The sequence below is a fragment of the Chionomys nivalis genome, chromosome 5 (assembly GCF_950005125.1).
Source record: "Chionomys nivalis chromosome 5, mChiNiv1.1, whole genome shotgun sequence".
Taxonomy (NCBI): domain Eukaryota; kingdom Metazoa; phylum Chordata; class Mammalia; order Rodentia; family Cricetidae; genus Chionomys; species Chionomys nivalis.
Genome location: NC_080090.1, coordinates 87,618,359 through 87,638,754, shown reverse-complemented (window position 1 = coordinate 87,638,754; position 20,396 = coordinate 87,618,359). Strand labels below are relative to the sequence as shown.

Here is a 20,396-nt window from a genome sequence, read left to right as displayed (position 1 = left end):
CAGGATCCGAATCAGGAACAAAGGTACAAAGGAAGATAAAGGTACAGTGAGGCTATCAAGTCCCTCTGAGTCAGCTATAACTCACTTTTAAGACTATACCTCGCCGGGCGGTGGTGGCGCACGCCTTTAATCCCAGCACTCGGGAGGCAGAGGCAGGCGGATCTCTGTGAGTTCGAGACCAGCCTGGTCTACAGAGCTAGTTCCAGGACAGGCTCCAAAGCCACAGAGAAACCCTGTCTCGAAAAAACCAAAAAAAAAAAAAAAAAAAAAAGACTATACCTCAACAATCTTCTAGCAGGAATGCAGAAAGAAATTCTAGACTGTTCTAGGGACTATCGACAAAGCCCCATGATACTAATGTAATTCAAGAAGTAGGCTGTTCTGAAACTGTTCTATCCATGAAATAAGTGCACGATAGGGGCTACAGCAATGTGTCTTAGAAGTTCCCATGAATTTTGAACCAGCATTGGAGTCCACGCTGACTTCTCAATGAGTAAGCAGTGTAGCATGAGCTGTATCCCATGCTTGCACCCTCTTCTGGATCCTTATAGAAAGAGTGTGTATTTATTGAACACGTTAATTCACTTAATTCCCATTACTAGCTTCTAAGATACTTCAGATGAGAAAAATGGAATGTTTATTAAGTACTAAGCCAAGGGCCACAGCAACAGTACTAACAGGGCTTGTGGTGGTTAATACTTGATGGAAATCTATCTATTATTACCTACGAGACAAGTCTCTGAGTATAATCTACATCTGATTAATTTAGGTTGGAAGATTCCCTGACTGAGGGAGCTACTATTCCACTAGCTGAAGTCTTGAACTGAATAAAATGAGGAAGTAAGCCAAGCACTCACTGCTCTCGTTGTAACTGTGAATAGTTCCTTCAAGCTCCTGCTACCTCAACTTCCCTTCCACAAAAGACTGCTCCTCCAACTGGGAGCCAGAATAAACCCTCCTCCTTTAAATCACTTTTGCCAGACATTTTATCACAGCAACAGGAAAGGTAACGGAGACGGGCTAAAACTAACAACATTTTTCTGAGAAGTCAGAAGTAGATACACCGTACACAACATTTCTGGATAAATCAGTGACCATGGTTTTTTAATCTTTGGAACTTCAACTTCGTCTTCCTGCTGAAGAATGATTCAGGGTCCCAGGATCAAGTTTAGGTTAGGCCATTGATTCACAAGTTAGCCCACATTTTGATTAATTCAAAACCAGAATAGATCCCTTCCATACATCCTAGATCTGTTCGCCATAGAAACTTCAAAAGAAAGTCCTTCCCTTCACTTGTGAGCCCTATCCTGAGTTAATCAATAAGTACAAAGGATTGGGCAGGGAAGGAAAAGAGATACCAGAAGAGAATGCTAATAGACACCTCCTGTCACTGGTTTGTGGTAAGGTACCCCTGCCCTGAAGCATGCCTAGAAGGAAATCTCTCCCTTACTACATTCTCAGAGCATCGAGGAAGGCAGTAAGAAAGACTCTAGTCCACTGCTCCAAGACAGAATGGCTGTTCTGTGGAGAGCAGAATGCACTGCGGCTGTTGTTACAACAAACAGTGGTCCTCAATCCGGCAGCTGTGCCAGCCTCTGTCCATGTACATAAGGGGAAAGAAACAATAGGGTACTGATTGTCAGCACACTTGGGCCATGTGCCCAGGCTGGAGACCCCGCCATACTCTGGTTGACCAAAAGGGCATAAAGAAAATGGGGCAATTTATAAAAACACAGGGGATTTCTTAACATTCAAATGAGTATGCATGTGGACTTGTGAGCACACTCAAAGACACACTGTTCACATGTTCTACCACACCAAATCAAGAAAACTTCACAAGTCTCCTTTACAGTTAGCAGAGAAGTCCTGGGAGATGATGGGCTCTTGTAGTATCTTTCAGCACAATTATGGGAAGAAGCCAAGCTCTCCTCTTTAAAAGTAGTTGTCTCTGAGCTATGAATGCTTCCTTGGTTATCCATAAAGTATCAAAGTACTAAAGTCACCATGAAGTAGCTATGAAGGGATGAATGCCAGAAGTGATCTCCTCTGGGCACCTAATGTCTGTTTGGTTTTGCTTTGAATATTCTTTACTATATAGCAAACCCACAGAAGTAAATTCCAATGTGAAGACTTAAGAGTTAAAAGTAATCACACCTGGGCAGTGATGGCGCATGCCTTTAATCCCAGCACTCGGGAGGCAGAGGCAGGAGGATCTTTGTGAGTTCGAGGTCAGCCTGGTCTACAAGAGCTAGTTCCAGGACAGGTTCCAAAGCTATAGAGAAACCCAGTCTCGAAAAACAAACAAACAACAACAACAAAAAAGAGTTAAAAGTAATCACAAATAGAAAGAAATCTAACTGTAAATCTTAAGAAAAATTCAATGTCCTTTGACTCTTTTCTCTCTTTTTTTTAAAACACATTTTAAAATGATACAAGAAAAAAAAAATTAGCAAGGACCAAAGTTTTTAGACAAGTTTCCTGATACTCAACAGTGACCTTTGAGCTGGGTGGTAGTGGTACATGTCTTTAATTCCAGTACTCGGGAAGCAGAGGTAAGCAGATCTATAAGTTCAAGGTCAGCCTGGACTACAGAGTGAGTTCAAGGATAGCCAAAGATACACAGATAAACCAAAAAAGAAAAACAACAACAAAAAACCTAAAGAGTGACCTTTGCTATTTCATTCATAGATTCAAGTCAAAATTTAACTTTGCTGTTTTGCTTTTGTACAATTTTGTTATTATATGAAAACACATTGAATAAATTTAAAGATGTGAATTTTATAGTATGAGCGAGCTCTCTCTCTCTCTCACACACACACATACACACACACACACAATTTTTAACTCCACCAGATGTATTCTGTTGAGGTTGATTATGATTCTGCCAAAAAACAGGCAAGGAAATGACCCCAGACCCCATAAAAAATTCTTGGTTTCTATTTCTCTACTTTTAGGGTAAATCAGTTCTGCACTGAATACCATTAAAACAGACTGGGCAAGCAGTGTGTCTGGGCAGCAGACCTAGCCACGACACTAAACTCCACTGGCTAGCGCATCACTGTTCTACTCAGAAGATGTCAGATCAAAACATGGCAAGGAATGCTGCGTTCAAACTCAGGGTCAGCAGACATAGCCAACAGAATTTTCCCTGGGCAGTTCTGCCTCCTTGTTCATGCCTGGTTACAGCTAAGACACTACTAACTATACCTGGCTTGGGTGTTTTGTATCTCCCAAGAATGAGATTTGTATCTTACTTAGAAAAGAAGCTGCTGACAGGTTTCAATAGGGAATCATTGGAAGATACTGATCATTTAGCAAAACTAGTCAAGGCCATGCCACACTGGATATCATGTAGTCTTTAAGTGATAATACCTTCCAGGACAGATGAAACAGCCCTCTGGAAACTGTTCTCACTTCAGAACACCTGGTAAATTCATCGAAGTTCAGATGGAGTTTGTGTTCCCTATTGCTTCAATCCTAGGATAAGAGCTCATTTCTTTTGACTTCCAAAATCTATCTCCATATTCTAAAACTTTCTCTAATTTAGTTATAAATTCCACATATTTAACGAGAAAATGGGAGTAGGAAGGCAGGTCAGAAAAAAGAGAAACATTCTTTTAGGAAAGTCATACAGGTATATTCTTCCCTTTTGGTGTGCTGGCATCTTGGAGACAGGTGCTGTGACTCCCACGGGCTCTGTTGCCAACATGAAATGTAATATTTAGACCATGTTTCCCAGTGGGAACCTGACCTGATTGCCAGTCTTCTCCACAAAATCTACCTCACCTGCTTTTATTCCTTTCACAAACAAATGATGTCACCCCAGCCACCTCAAAAATACTGATTCATAGTACTTTCCAGAAAGTGCTATATAAGAATACAATCAAGGCTTTCATCAGGTTCTCCTCTCCATTATTTCTTACTAATCCCAACAGTAATCAGTTCCTCTCCAAACTGATCCCCAGGAAACAAAGCTGGATGCTCTGCCAAGTCATGTTGGATGAGGCCGCTTGTTTGTTTCCTGGCTGCCCAGCAGCTCAGCCCCAAAATAACCACACAGAAACTATATTATTTAAATCACTGATTGGCCCATTAGCTCTAGCTTCTTATTGGCTAACTCTTACATCTTAATTTAATCCATTAATCTGTGTATCGCCAAGTGGCTGTGGCTTACTGGGTAAAGTTCTGTCTTCACTGGGGGCTACATGACTTCCTCCTTCTTCCTCCCAGCATTTAGCTTAGTTTTTCCCACCTACCTAAATTCTGCCCTATCAACAGGCCAAGGCAGTTTCTTTATTCACCAATGGTAATCACAGCATACATAGGGGAATCCCACATCAAAGTCATGCTCTTTACCTTGATCATTTGCCTTTCTACAAATTTCCTAATTCCAGGGCTCTTAAAAGTCCTGGCTGGACAGAAGTGAAAACCAAAGCCCAGAGAAGTAAAGGGACTGGTGAGTGTCACTCAGCTGGCTAGGTGTAGATTCAGAACTGGAACCCTAGAAGCCAAACTCTGAAGCCAATGCTCTTTTTTACTGTTATCACACACAGTTGTTTGAGAGCCTTCCAGTACTCTGAGATTACAAAGACAAAAGTTAGCCAGGGAATGGAACAAACAAAAAGCTACAGTAAAGTGAAACAATACAAATAAGTGAGACTGTGCACAGAAAAAGAGAAGGGTGATACTGTAAGCATTGCAGCTCGCATGGAAAGGTATCCTGGCAGTCAGGAGCCAAGGAATACCACAAAGTCACACCACACAACAAACCTCACACAAGAGATTTTTTGGGAGGGAAAAAACCAGGAGGGTGGCTTCCTCTGCTTGGGCGAGAAACAGCAGGGAACTTGGAAGAAAGGTGAAACCTTTCAGGATGGAACTTTCCAGAGTGAAGACTGGTAGGATTTCCTGTCCAGAGACTGGACTTTTTACTCTGTGGGGTGGGGAACTGGGTCCAGCAGTTAGGGCAGTTAGAGTGCTGTGTGGGTGGAACCTGGAAGCTGGAAGCTGGAGGTCCTCGGGGGAGGAGCCTGGCCACCCATGTGGCTTGAGGGACTTGCAGACACAGTACTATGTCCAGTCTACACGTGATACCTTATCCTTCAAGGATTAATACTGGCACTTATTTATGAGCGGCTGATGTTTTAAAAATCAGCAGTGAGCTACTTTCAGGAACCTAGAAAACAGCAAGTACCTCCCTCAAAGAATGTGACTAATAGCCTCTTTCTCACCACTTCACTCTCAGGAAGAAGGCACAGAAATCTTCACTGACATGAATTACTCTAAACAACTGCTTCTGCAATTACTGTTTTCATCCCTGTGACTTCCAAATTTCTACCTATACTCTAGACCTCTCCAGCCTTCTAGAACTGACTTGCCATCTCTTCTTAGTTCTCTAAGAGGTATCCACAACCCCTGGTCACTGCCCCTCCTGGTTCCTATCTTACTATGGCACTTCTTTTTCCTACCAGACCAAAACCTTCAGAGTTACTGCTGAGTCTTCTCTCTCTTTCATATTACATCCTGAATCTAGAATCTTCTTAGTCTCTCCATCCATTCCATTCTCTACTTATATGTTCAATATAACTTGTCATCACTTTGTTCTGAATAACTGTTCCGACCTGGTTCCTCATTCCCACCCTTGTTACTATGATGTCTATTCTACATACGGTAGCTGTACTCATCACCATCCAATGGCTTTTCATTGGAGAAAGGGCAAAGGCTTTCTAAATACTTATATAGTTCGGCTGTTCCAGTCTCTGGAACTCATCCTCACAGATCCACAGACACATGGGCCCCTCTGGTGGTCACAGAATATGCCAAGCTCACCTTTACCTTTACTAAAGGAAGCCTTTATATTTGTTTCCCTTAGCTTGAAGCACACTTCCCAACTTTTGCATGGCTAGCCCCTTCACTTTACTCAGTTCTCTGCTAAGAGGTCGCCTCAATGCAGCCTTCACAGCCATTCCAGCTGAAAGACCCCAAACACTAACCTTTACCTTCATTTTACTTTACTACACTGTAACTTCCATAACTCTAGGTATTGTCTTCTCCTCTCACTAGATACAAGGCCCATGATGACATACAGAATTTGCTTTGCTCACTGTTGACCTCTGATGCCTTAGTGACCAACATATAAAAAGTCCGAATTTAATGAATGAAGAGCTCCTTTGACTTTATGTGATTTGGGACAACTTATTGCTGCCCCCCTCAAAGACTTTTTATCTTGACTTTTCCCTAACCCCCAAAAGGTTAGCTATTCCTTTAAAAAAAAAAAAAAAAAAAAGAGAGAGAGAGAGAGAGAGAGAGAGAGAGAAAAGAAGAGCTGGGGAGATGGCTCAGAAGGTCAGGGGAACAGAATTCAGTTCCCTGCACCCACAGTAGGTGGTTTACAATGGTCTATAACTCCATTTTCAGGAGATCTGACATCCTCTCCTGATGTTGGTAAAAACCCACATATATGAAGCATATACTCAAACAGATTTACACACATAAATAAAAATCAATCTTTTAAAATTTTTAAAAAGAAACTCCACAAAAATTCAAAGGAGTGATGCATTATCTAGTCAGCTCTGTTCTAGTCTAACAAATGTTTCCTCTCCATTATTTATGACAAATACAAAAGAACTCAGTGTATATGTCCACGGGGCATTTTTCATAATTAATGAAATCTTTTGAGGAAGAAACTTTACCAGAACAAAAGTTTTAGTTGCCCCGGGCTGGCCAAACACCGTGATCATAATCCCAGGCAGAGCAAATAGCAAAGGATTTTACTAAATTTCATAGCCCTCTGTAACAATGTCTTTCATTGCTGTTACCAGAATCCAGCATGTGACCATCCTGCAAATGTCTGAGTGTGATGGTCTGTGGTGGTCTGTTAAGTAGAAAATAAAATTATCACTTTCAATATGCTTATACCTTCTAAACACATAATCATCAGAACCAGAGGATCACAGAGGCAATGAGAATCTGAAAAATGCCCTAGTCAGTCAGAGACACACAGGGACATCAAGAAAACATCTTATCATTGACCCAACTAGCCCACAACAATATAATGTCAGTCACAATTTTTTATACATGTGAACAAATAATTTAATTTCCAAGTATATTAATGTGTATTTGATCCAAACCAAACATATATATATATATATATATATATATATATTTAATTTTTACAAATCATTTTTTTTTCTCATTTTATTTGTTTTCTTTCTTGGTTTCTCAAGACAGGATTTCTCTTTGTGTAGTCTTGGCTGTCCCAGAACTCACTTTCCACATTCCTTTAAATTTATATTAAAGTTAAATATTTTTCTTCCCCTCTTTAACATTTTTTGTTTGTTTGTTTTTGTTTTTCAAAACAGGGTTTCTCTGTGTAGCTTTGGAGCCTGTCCTGAGACTTGCTCTGTAAAATCAGGCTGGCCTTGAACTCACAGGGATCTAACTGCCTCTGCCTACCAAGTGCTAGGATTAAAGGTGTCCAGATTTTTCTCACTTTATGTCTAAAGTAATAGTGTATACCATTGCTAAATAAAAAGTTTGGCTTATGTTTAACAAAAGCTATTAAATTTTAAAGTATAATAAAAATATATAATATCTTAATAATGTGTTAAAAGAATTTTGGCCTAAATTCACATCTTTATTGTAGCTTATAGAAGTGAAAACACTTATTTAAATTCCTGAGAGACATCATGCGATTATATTGTCTTGTAGAAGTTTCTCATTTTAAGCAGCTTCCGGGGCCTGACGTCCAAAGGAATGTGTCTTCTACAGAGACAGACTCTAAAAAGGAGCTGCAACATGATAGCTCATTATCAGGAAAAGAAGGATCTGCTGTATTATCAAGCCTACTTGGTCCAAGACTCAGGAAGGGTTTCCAGAAGCCAGACTTCAAGGATTGGGGTTACCCAGAAAAAGAGTACAGGGAAGGGTCCCAAGGTTAGAGGGAAGAATGTACTTCAATGGTCCAGAGGGGGAGGGCAGGAACATACATAAAAGGAACTTAAAAAGTAAAAGTTCAGACTAACTGGAACATCGAACTTTAAGTAAAAGGATGAACAGAGGAAGACTGAGGAAAGGCAGGGGTCGTAGTGCTGGACAATACAAAGTCTTAACGCACACAGAATTGTTCCTAAGAATAATGGCAAGCCATTATAGATCAGATATAGAAGTTATACAAGCAAACTGCTTTCAAAGATGGTAAATACTCCCTCTGGAGAGCCCAAACACAAGAGAAGCATGAATTATTTTAGTTCTGGAGAGGTCAAGGTTTCAATCTTCTAATGACTCCTTCAACCTGCATCTTCTAAATAAACTAAAATCTCTCCAAAGAACAAAGAGCCTGGTGAACCAAATGTTAGCGAGAAGCAACCACATGCTATAATCCTACAAACACATCAGTCCCATGAGGTAACAGTATAGCAGCAGCAAGAAAACTGCATGACTCAGGCCAGTTAAGCCTAGGTTTCTTCCCTCATCAGAGAATCTGTGGCATTTCTCCCCTGCCTATCCCCTTTACACCAAAGGCTATATCTCAACCACGCCTCAACAACACAAGTGGAAAGGACTTTAACTTAGCCATCAGAAAAAGACAAGAAAATGCTTTGCCTGTTTCACACCTCGGGGGTGGGGAGGGAACACCCTCCTATTCAAATCCATAGATGAGCATATTTACAATGTGATTGAGGCAGAAACATAATTCAGAGCAAGTCAGCAAAGAATAAAAAACACCAAACAAAATAAAATTAAAACCAAATACAAAGCATTAAAGTTTAAGTCTGGATTCAACCTGTTCACACAGTCATAGGCCAATGCAGCTGACAGAAGCCAATCTCCACCTGGAAAAAATAAAATATTCTAAATCTCACTCAGAAAACCACACTACTAGACTTGGTAAGAAGGTAAGGATTAAACTGTACCAGATATGGACAATGTCCAAAAATGCCTGCAAGAACTGCTGCTCCCAATAAAATCAAACATTGTCCAAGAGATGAATCCCCCTTCATGCTTTTGAAATTGTGACGGTGATAAAAGAAAAGATGGACACACTGTCAATTTCTTCTTGTGTGTGAGTTTCTACATGTTTTTCGCCTACCATGATTTAATGAGCCGCAGTTAGGAAGTTCATTTCCAGAATTAGAAGTATCAGGCAGGTGGTACAGAAAAGCATTTCAGGATGTTCTCTGAGATAAGAGGATCAACTGTGGTAAACACTTTCAGAAATTGACTCAAGTAATGCCAAATATGCCAAAATTATAAATATTTTGGAGCCTTGAAGTAGAACAAAGGGAGAAGTTAAGTTTAAAGCAAGCTATGTAATTTCTTGTTGTATGTGCCAGGGAGGAAGGCGGAAGACTGCTTTTCTCTGTATTCTCTCGTGCAGTCACCCACTCTGCCCCATCCAGTTTCTTAGGAGAGTCCTTACTGAGTTTCCAAGACGGTAGAGATGGAAACTGTGAAACTTGGTAGCACAGGGATAAAACCAGAGGGGCTTACAAAATAAAGCCTGTCCTAACACACACGACATGTTCAGTCACTTCCTTCTGTCCTCTACAAACCTCTGTCCCCACCTCACCCCTTCATGACATCGACTTATGGTACTGTCCCTCTTCTCCTCTAGATCCCTTTGCTTGAGCTGTAGTTGACTTCTTGTTAAGTATTCAAACATATCAAGTACACTTGAGCCTTAGGGATCGGTTATAAGATGTTTGTCCTCTGCCTGGAATGTTCTTCCCATAAGTGTAAATTCTCACCTCCTTCAAATGTCTGCACAAATGTGACCTATGCTGCAATACTTAACTAAGATTCTCCATTTCCATTTAAATAAAATGTGACTTCACTCTCCAACACTGATACCCAACTTACAATCTTAGTATCTTCTTAGTGCTATGTAATTGTGCACTAATCAGGTAGGCTTTGTCTCCTTCCTCAAACTCTGCTGGAATGTTAACTCAGAAATACTTATTTTAATAACCAAACTAAAGACCTGGAGTTGTATGTGATACATAATAGATGATGCTTACTTAACAGATGAATGAACAAGTGCATAGTATAGAAACTAAATCTCTTTTCCTGCTTGGTGATGGCTAAAAACAAAATCTAAAACAAAACGCAGAGGCATATGTTCATCCACACTAAAATCTTATCTAGATAAATGAATGGTATCAGATTCTTCTGCTTCTAGGGAAAGGGAATGGTTGCAGGGTGAAGTCAATAGACACCCTAAAGGAGATGCAAAGAGCAAAGACAACAGAGATCTGCACAAGAGTCCAAAGATTTAAATGCTCACAATGTATCTCTGGGCTATTTATTTATCTGCTGTGTCCCGTTTGCTGAGAATTTTGTTCAATGCATTGTGATCATATTCAACCCCCTCCCCTCAGACCTATTTCCCCTTCCCCACCCACTCAACTTTGTGTCTCTCCCTGTTTGTTTTTTGTAACTCATCAAAAACAGTTTATTCTGCCCAAACACTCAGAAATATGGCTTTTATTGGAGGGTGGTCTACCCACTAGAGGCTGTACCCTTAAAGAAAATGATTCTCCCTCTTCAAGCAGCTATCAATTGCCAAGTACCCCTTAGCTAGGGATGGAACTTCTTCTCTCCAACCTGGAATTTTGTCTGGCTTGAGCCTGTACAGGTCATATATGTGTTCTCAACTGTGTGTGCAAAAATAATAGAAGCCCAGAGACAAATATTGGGGTTCAACCTGAAAACCAGAAAAGCAAAGTAGTCAAGACACTAGAGAAAACAGTTTCCTAAAGTCACCCGTCACCTATGGCCCCAATAAAGGTGCCATATATGTATTTCATTGGCAGGTAAACCTTAAATTCAATCAGGTATGGGGAATTTGCACAATATTCATGCCACTATTGCACCAGTGGGCATGTCTTGCCAGGCCAGTTTTTGTTGTAGTTTCCCGGGCTCACAGCTGGGTAAGACTGGTCATTCCTTTCCTCATCCAGTAGCAGACACTGCATCTTCTAGCACTACGAAAGCTAGCCAGTGGGGTTAAGTTTCCCAGTGAATACCAGCATGATTTCTCCATGAGAAACCAATTTTATGAAGGTATTTTGCCCAATACCATCTAGAAAGATTATGAAGAAATATGCTCTTTTTAAAAGAGACTTCCTTATAGAACAGCATGACTCTAAAACATAAAACCAATCTCTCCTCACTCTGGCTAGATTTAAAACATGAAATTTATTTAAGAATCATAAACTTTCACAGGACTGAATAGCAAAAACCTAGCTGTGCTGTGCTCTAAATCAGAATCATCAGCTCTCTTCTCTGTGGGAAGACAGCCCCCTAAATAAATAAATAAAGTTCAGAAGAAAAACCCTCCTTTGCCTTCTCGTGAGTCCCTAAAAGGATCCAGTGCTCTGGAGAAAGGTAGGCTAATCCCTTAACCAGCAACTGCAGTCTCCAGCCTACGGGGGAAAAAAATTCAGACCTCTAGGGAGCAATTTAAGAAAGATGAAGCCATAAAATAATTAATGAGGAAATGAGTTAATCTGTAATGGTTCTAATCCATATGTCCAAGAACAGCATCATTACAAATAGCAATCTCCTACCAGTCATTCAATCTAGCAATTTCTTCACTTCACCTTCCTGCTGTACCCTATCCCAATCCTTATTTTATAATGAAAGGAAGGTAGGAAGAAGGCAGAGGGTTAAATTTCTCACATCTAAATCCCTCCAGCAACTTGAATTTCCTGAAGCTACTCTCCTAGGAGGGGGTATATTGTGACCAAGATTTCCTGCAGCACCTCCTGCCATCTGCAAAATTAAATTAAATGGTCCTTCTCTTTTGAAATCTTGCCATCAATGTACCAAAGGGAACATCTGAGTATACCAGTCAGGGACGATGGCTTTTCCTTTTTACCAACACACACAAATCATTAGGAGATTAAGTCTCTGAATGGCTAATGTGCACTTTCATAAAGAAGGAGAAGTTAAATGCTCAGTCTGACACCCACATAGAAGGGGCTGGTATTGCACTCGCTGCTGCCCTTGGAAGATGATTAAAAGCAGGGCAGACAGGAAGCTAATGGCTTTTTTGCTGCACTTTTATGGGGGCAGGGGTGTCAGGAATGGACATGGGAAATCAAGTGCCAAGTGTTGAAGGGCAGATGGTGGGGGAAGGGGAAAATGATTATATGCCTACAGGGCACTGGGACACCCCCAAAGAACAGAGTACTCCATACCCAAGGCAGTGTGAAGACGCTGCAGCATGCACTCACTATGCTACTACAAATAGCTCTTTTTTAAAGCAAACAGAAATTTAAGCCAATGCAGAGGTGGGGGTTGGGTGGAGATCACTGTACAGTGCTGCTTAGTATGTGAAGCCCTAGGTTTAATCCTCAGCCAAATTCTCCACCCCAACCCCAGCCAAAAAAAAAAAAAAAAAAAAAAAAGACAGCCTGCAACTTTTTTTTTTGTTTTTGTTTTTTTTTTTGTTTTTCGAGACAGGGTTTCTCTGTGGTTTTGGAGCAGCCTGCAACTTTTATATTTGATGTATTACCAAAATTTCCACTTTTCTGCCCCTACAGACCAGACCCCTACCGCCCCCCACCACCACACACACACACAAATCTGATGGTTTTAGCCATTTCTGCCACCTTCCTCTAACTGAACAATTTAACTCAACAGTTACTTCTACACCCACCTGGTCATGCTTTAAATATGCCTAGACTTGGAATAACAGAAGCAACTGGGTAAAAAGAAAATTTAGGTAATAACAATTTTCAGAATACATATCATTTGAAAAGTAACTGAGATGGGAACAGACTTTATATGAATATAAAACTACATACAAATCATTTATTCAAGTAACGTCAATCCAACAAATCTTTATTAAGTTCTTACTATTGTGCCCATGAGAAAAGACCAAACACAATGGGTCAAAAACCCATCCAGTCTAAAATCACAGTGGGCTCCTGTTCATGCACTCGAAAGAGACTTCCTAGAAAACCCAGTAATGGCTCTAGATTACAGGGGTGCAATGGAACCTACACCTGTCCCCAAAGTCACTCCAAACAACTTTTCAGGTCCATTTGCCATCCCTCAGTCATAGAATGGACAAAATGATCTAGAAGCCAAGACAGAGGCAAAGAGGGAAACCAGATGGTGCCTAAAAAACTAAGAAATATATGCTTCTTAATGAGACATCTGGCAGGAAGAGTGAAAAAAATCCTTACATCAAATTCTTTGAAAGATTATAGTCCATAATTGAAGTTATTCACTACAAATTTTAAAAGCCACTGTAGTTAATAATAAATCTCTCCATTTATTTCTTATCATCTTGTGGAAAGCATAGACATTTTGAGGGAAGAGCTAGGAATAAAAGCACTTCTTAGAGAGGGTGTGCTGGTGAGTGCTTTTAATCTAGCAGTCCAGAAACAGCACAGGCGGATCTCTGAGTTTCAGGCAAGCCATGGCTACTTAGCAAAACCCTGCTCAAAAAGGGAGGAAGAGGAGGAGAAAGAGAAGGAGGAAGAGGAGGGAGGAAAAATGTATGTCTTGATCTTGGATCTAGGACCTGGGAAAAGATAGCAGGATGTCAAAACTGTATAAAGAATAGAGAAGGAAAAAGAAATCAAAGAACTTGGACAAAAGGAATCCTTAGAAATTCTCTGACCACAGGATAGCTACAATTACAGCTGTTTCACAGAAACACATTTCAGACATCAAAGAAATGAAGGAAGGAAAGGAAAGAAAGAAGGAAGGATGGAAGGAAAGAAGGAAAAGAAAAACAAAAGATATTCTGGCTAGGCAAGGTGACACACACCTGTAATCAAAGTACTCAAGAGGGAGAACTGCTACAAGTTTGGAGCCAGCTTGGTCCACACAGCAGAGAGTTTCAGCCAAGGAGGACCAGAGTGTCTTGTCAAGAGGGAGGAAGAGAGGAGGGAGAAAGATACCAATCAAAAGACTCACAAATTCTCAATTCTCAATGTAGTGAAACCGACAAAAAACGTTTTTATAAAAATGAAACACTCCCCCAGATACCATGTTTACTATTTTAAAAAGGTTTAATAATAATGATAATAATAATAATATTGGGCCTTGTTACTCTCTCTTGCTGTCCTGCAAAAGGAGACAGTCTGGAAGTGAAGTGACATCAGCCTTTCTGCCACCTGTCCTACTGTCATTGTCTGCCAGGAATTGGCCAAAGGCAGAAATCTAAACCCCTCAAGAAGAAATATTCTCTTCGGATCCCAACACTAATTTGACCAGCAATACAGTGGCCTCTACTTGTTGAGGTCAGGGGAGGGGACAGGAAGCCAGGGCAAATAAGAGAACCAAGGTGATAGAGCCTGGATTCTGGTAGAAATTAAAACTCCCAGATATCCAGTAAGCCTGGCAGAAGGAGGAAGAGTTCTACAGACGTCACTAGTAGACATCCCTTACCTCTGTTCACTCTCCCAAAGTCTTCAGAGAGATATCAGGACCGTCTGCAAAGTTTCAGAGCAAAGTCAAGGAGATCCTGCTTTATTTCAGTGTCTTTGGAATGGTGAGACTCAGGGCCCGCTATCATTTGCTAAGCCTGACCTACAGCAAGATGTAAAAAGTGAACAAAGACGAAGAACAAAATAATGGCTAAGAAAAGGGGGGTGTTGTCTTTCTTAATGAATATTTTCTTCATTTTGCTTTTTTGTATTTTCCAAATTGTCTATGACAATCATGCTGTTTATCTAACTAGAAAGGCAATAAAATGTTATTTTAACACATGAACTCATAGCTGCTGTGGTTGCCTACACACAAGATCAAGTCAGTAAACATTAAAAGCTTGGAGTAGGATGGAGCTCATGAGCTATGAAGAACTATGGACGGACAGTTGCTGGCTTTTGGGGGAGGGAGAGTCAGTTTTCTTTATGGGTATGGCTCGAAAGTTGACTAAGCTCTAGTGGATGGCCTCAAAACCTAAAGTATATGGACAGCACAAATTGGAGATGATTAATTTAATTTTTAAAAAGAATGATGTAATGTTGGGAGCAGTAAGGAGGTAGAGGTGGATTTAGGAGGAGATAAGGAGAGGAACTGGGATTGAACATGACCAAAAGCATTGTATGGAACTCAAGTAGTTAATAAAAATACTGTTGTAATGTTCAAACCAGCAGGAATGAGCACACACACAAACACACACACACACACAATAAATGTAAAATAAGATCAACAGGAGCACTACCCAAAATGCTTCCGGGCAAAGTTTTAAGGAAGGAAATGGGAAGATGAAAGAAAAATTTAAAAAGGCACACTTAATTTTGGGGGGTGGGGGTGGGCAGGGGCAGGGTGAAACAGAGTTTCTCTGTGTAGCTTTAAAGTCTGTCCTGGAACTCAGTCTGTAGACCAGGCTGGCCTGGAACTCATAGAGATCTGCCTGCCTCTGCCTCCCAAAGGCTGGGATTAAAGGCTTTCCAAAAAGGAAATAAAAGAGAAGGTGAAGAAAATTTGGGAGACTAGGTCCAGGGATGCATTTTCCTATGTGTCAGTATGTACACTTAGGTTAGAGGAATAAATTACTGTATGACAGAAGGTGCCTGGTGGTTAGGTGCATCCACTGTACAAGAAAGTACTCCAGATAAAGATTCCTTATTTTGAATGACTGCTCAGGAAAAAGATTTCTACTTGGGTAATTTTCATCCTTGGCTGTGTCAGATCTATAAAGCCTGGGAAGTCAATGATGAAGTCCAAGGCTTACTGTGTTTCAGTAGCTGGCCTCCTGTTTTACAAACGGCTGTTGGCCACCACCAATCAGGCAGGACAGACCACTTTACTCTCACATAAGATCTCGGCTCATCTCTATGGCCTCCTGGAAGACTAGAGTCTTAATGATTCTTTCTGTGAGTCTCTGGAGACAGTTTTCTAATATGAATTCAGTGTTACACAGCCAGGACACAGAGGAAACAACACCACAGAGAGGCAAGAGACAGATGTCAATTTTTAGCAGAAGCCTCTGTTCCTTCCAGTTTGGAAAAAAATCTGTTGGCAAGAATAATGCAGTAGAATGGTTTTTGCTAGTGTGTTGTGGGGGGAAGGCCTACACACCATAGAGAAATTGACCAATCAATCTTCCATGCCTTTAAGGAAGGGGGAACAATCCTACTTCCTAAATTTTTACTCTCTGTTACCAAGGTCCAAGTACCATACTTCTCCCCATCAAGATGCAATCAACATCCTTAGTTGGTCACTAGTCCAGATCGATGTACTACATTACTGACTGAAAACTAAGTATAGAAACAAGTTCACTGACTTTTGTTTTTCCTATGTAAAGAAAAGCCCACAGCTTCCCATATTGAGAACCCAGTAGGACAAAAGATGGGTTACCCCGAAGAGAAGTTAGATTACTTTAAACTCAAATAGTACCACCATAGCCTAAAGACCTGGTACATTTAGAAAACTACAAGGGTAGATTTGCTTGCCACAATGACTGAAAAAGTGCTACCAGCATTGAGTATGAAAGGGTAGAAGTGTAATGTCTTAGTGTGGCGGAGTAAATGAATGTAGACAGATTATATAGATATATACAGCTTTAATAAGGAAATAGACTTACAGGACCATAGGTTCCCGCGGCGGAGCAAAAGACAAAAAAGGGCTGCTGGGCTCACGCCCGGCAGATTTATCCGTAAACATTAGCCCGAGGCGAACATGTCCCCAATGGGTGGGGCTATGTCCCTACATCTCCCCCTTTTGTCTAAATAAGATAGAACCAAACCAAATACAACTATATACAATAATAACAAATAATAAATATAACAAACAATATTGAGAACAAAACTTTTGTTAAACATTTTATCTCAAGGAGTCTAAATAACATAGAGAGTAATTATAATTATATAATCTTTAACTCCGTCAAAGATCTGAGAAGGGAATAAAGATTACTTAACAATTGAGAGATATCCAAAATGTGTAACAATTGACAGAGACAACTGACTACCTGGGCAATCACCCAAAGTCTCGTTTGTAATGTTGAGTCAACCAACTTTGGCTAAGGCCTAACATAACTGGCATACCATTATTAAAGGCAAGGAACTTTTTTAGGACTATCCTACCCTGTCTTGGCAAGATAAGACAATCCTGTTTTATCCACTTAGGGATATTTTGTATCTTTGTCAGAAGTTGAGGTATGGGCTTTTTTTAACCCAAAGGCCAGTTCTGCCAAGAAGACAAACTCCCAGTGGAGTGTCTTTGGTGCTCAACGTTTTCTCGGGAGTAGAGTGGTGTTGCCAGGAGTAATTGTGTCTCTTTGGCATAGAAATTTTAGGTTAGATTAAAGGCCATTTTTTACAGCTCTTTGAAGAGGCTGAAGATCATACTATCTATACTAAATATAATCTCTATGTAACTAAAAGACCTGATAAACTTAAAAATAAATATGACAAACATATAATTCTCAATACCTATCTAACTTTGAAGACTAAAAGAATAAACAACTGTGCAATATATGAAGACAATGATCTTCAACTGTAAACAATGTCATAGTATCAGAGGTAGAAATGTACAATGTAATATGGTAGAAGTATCAATACAATATAGACAAAGTTATAAGCATACTCATACAAAAATAGAGGTAGGAACACTCACATTCAATATTCAACATATCAGTATACAAGAAACAGTACCAGTACAATTTTTTATAAACAGTAATTCACAAATACCAATCATCCTTGTCTTGTAAAGACTTTATTATATTTTTATTATCAAATCATACAGTACCAAGGAAAACTACGAATCCCAGAAAGATCCATATCTGTGGGCTGACAGACATTTTTTGTAAAATCTCCCACATGGTACAACTGAAAAGGCTGTTAAAGTCTTGAATGGTAATGTTTTTAGATATTTTTTTTATTTATAAAAGAAAATTATGTACCTGTAATGAAGTTTTTCTGCCAGTGGTGGCTAAAGAAATGCACCTGAGTCCACGTGGTCTAAGCCAGAGCCGGTCTGAAACAATTAACTCAAAACAAAAATTATTGTACTGCCTGTTAAGGAAAGGGGTTGGTGGCTTTTACTTTAAAACCGCGGGTGCTTTACTTAAATCAGGCAGTGAAGGTTTGGAAGAAACAGGGAGCTATTAACTGCTCTGTGGGGGTTGCTGCTCTGCGACCGTAGTGGCCTGGAGTGGGGGAAGGGAAAGCGAGCAGGGAGCACGCTGTAAATCGCCTTTCTGAGCTCAGGCAACTAGCCGGGAAAGGTGGAGCTTGCGCCCCCCCTGTGCCGGGTCGGGGGGCAAAATAGCCCCACGTTGGGCGCCAAATGTGGCGGAGTAAATGAATGTAGACAGATTATATAGATATATACAGCTTTAATAAGGAAATAGACTTACAGGACCATAGGTTCCCGCGGCGGAGCAAAAGACAAAAAAGGGCTGCTGGGCTCACGCCCGGCAGATTTATCCGTAAACATTAGCCCGAGGCGAACATGTCCCCAATGGGTGGGGCTATGTCCCTACATCTTAGGTATGTAGATACTCTGACACAGCCATCATGCAAACGGCATCTACACTAAGAATCACTATGGGAGCCAGACTATAATCCTAGCATTTAGAAGGTAGAGACAGGAGGATTGTTACAAGTTCAAGGCCAACTTGAGCTCTACAGTGAGTTCCCTGTCCTCTTGGGCAAAGAGAGAGAACCTGTCTCAAAAATACTGCAGCGAAAACAAAAGAATGACTATAGGCAGTAGTAGAGATTAGATTTTTCTTGTCTCTTTCTTACATTTTCTTAAATAGGCACAGCATTCATTCACCTGGGAAAATACTTTGAAAATAATGCAAAAGTAGTATACAATAAAAGGGATATTCCCTCCTATCTCCACTCTGTCCCCCAAGTTCTGTATCCTGAAGGCGACTGTTACTATTTTTCATATGTCTTAAAAATATATGTATCTAGAATAGGAATATATAAACATCTGTATCTATTCACTCCTTGTATTTTTAAAAACCTGAACAGTGTATCTTGGAGGTTTTTCAAGTTGTGCATTATGAATCTGACTCTTCTTTCTACTGGCTATGCTGCACAGCACTTAAATGGCTGTGCTTCTGTATGTGAAACTATTCCCATTTGATGGTTATTGCAAATTTTTTTCTCCATTCTCAATGCTGTGATGAATATGAATGTAAGTACATTTGCAGAATAAAGTCTTGGAAGGGGTCCATAAATAGGTATATATATTTGAAATTCTATTTATTTATTTATTTATATGTGCACATGTTTGGGGGTACATGTTCATTTCATATGTGTGTTGGTATATAGGAATGCGGGTAGGTATGTAAAGGTCAGAAGACAACTCTGGCTATCAGTCCTTATCATCCACCTTGCTTGAGACAGGGTCTTTTTTGTAGCTTCCCTCTTTGGTTTGTACACCAGCCTGGCTCTTAGCCTGGTTGGCCCAAGAGCTTTTGGAATTTCTTGGATGTTATGTAATAAAGGAGGTCCACAAGAGCCCATAATAAAGAATAACAAATATTTATTGGGGATCACTCACAATAGAAAGTCGCTGCGTTCCTCTGCTCTGTGGGCACTGGGGTAGTGAACCAAACTCCCACCACCAACCAAGCAAAGGAAAAAGAGGGTCAAGCACACTTCCTGTCTGTGCTTATAGTACCTCAGACCACGCTCTAATGGGCTGATGTCTAAAAGGCTATTGGCTGAATGAATTCCCACAACACTGGGGCCCACCTTCCATCTGAGTAGGTACACTGGCATCACAGGCACATGTTACTGCTCCCAGGGATTAAACCTCAGGTCCTTACATCTGCACAAGTGTTTTTCCCACTGAACCATCTCCTCAGTCCTACTTACATTTTTTGAGGCAGGGTTCATGAAGACTAATGCTGGCCTCAAACTTATTACATATCCTCTTGAGTACTAAGATTATAGGCTCATGCCACTATGCCCAGCTTATGTGGTACAGGATATTGAACCCATTGCTCTATGCATGCTAGGCAAGCACTCTACCAACTGGGTTATATTTTTAGTCCAATATTATCTCTAAGTATTCTACGAATATAGGAGCAGTTGTCTAAGTGCTTCTCAAGCCTAAAGCTATTAATAATGTGCATCCAAAACAAGTGCCTTTAAGCCTCCAGTCTGAACTTTTACATATTTACTTTTGTAGAGGAAGAATGCTGAAAGATTCCACACATTTGGTTAAAAGAAATATAAAGTGTCTTGTTTTACTACCCTTCCTCATATTCTCCATGACCAACCTTCATCCCCAAATGGGGGTATAATTATGCCAAACAGTTCAGTTTTTACTTTCACCGTGGAAAAAATATCAAACTCAGCTGAATTATGCATGAGCTTCTATGTAACATGATCAGGCATCTTCAAAACTTCCATTCTCACAACTTGTTTTAGTACTTCTGAATAGATCCAACAAGGGACTTGCTATCA

The 20,396-nt window shown here is 40.3% G+C and overlaps 1 protein-coding gene across 5 annotated transcripts in view; it reads right to left on the bottom strand.

Moving 5' to 3' along the window:
- Positions 1–20,396, bottom strand: part of Srgap2 (SLIT-ROBO Rho GTPase activating protein 2) — a 219,951-nt gene that overhangs the window by 133,437 nt on the left and 66,118 nt on the right. The window lies entirely within an intron of this gene.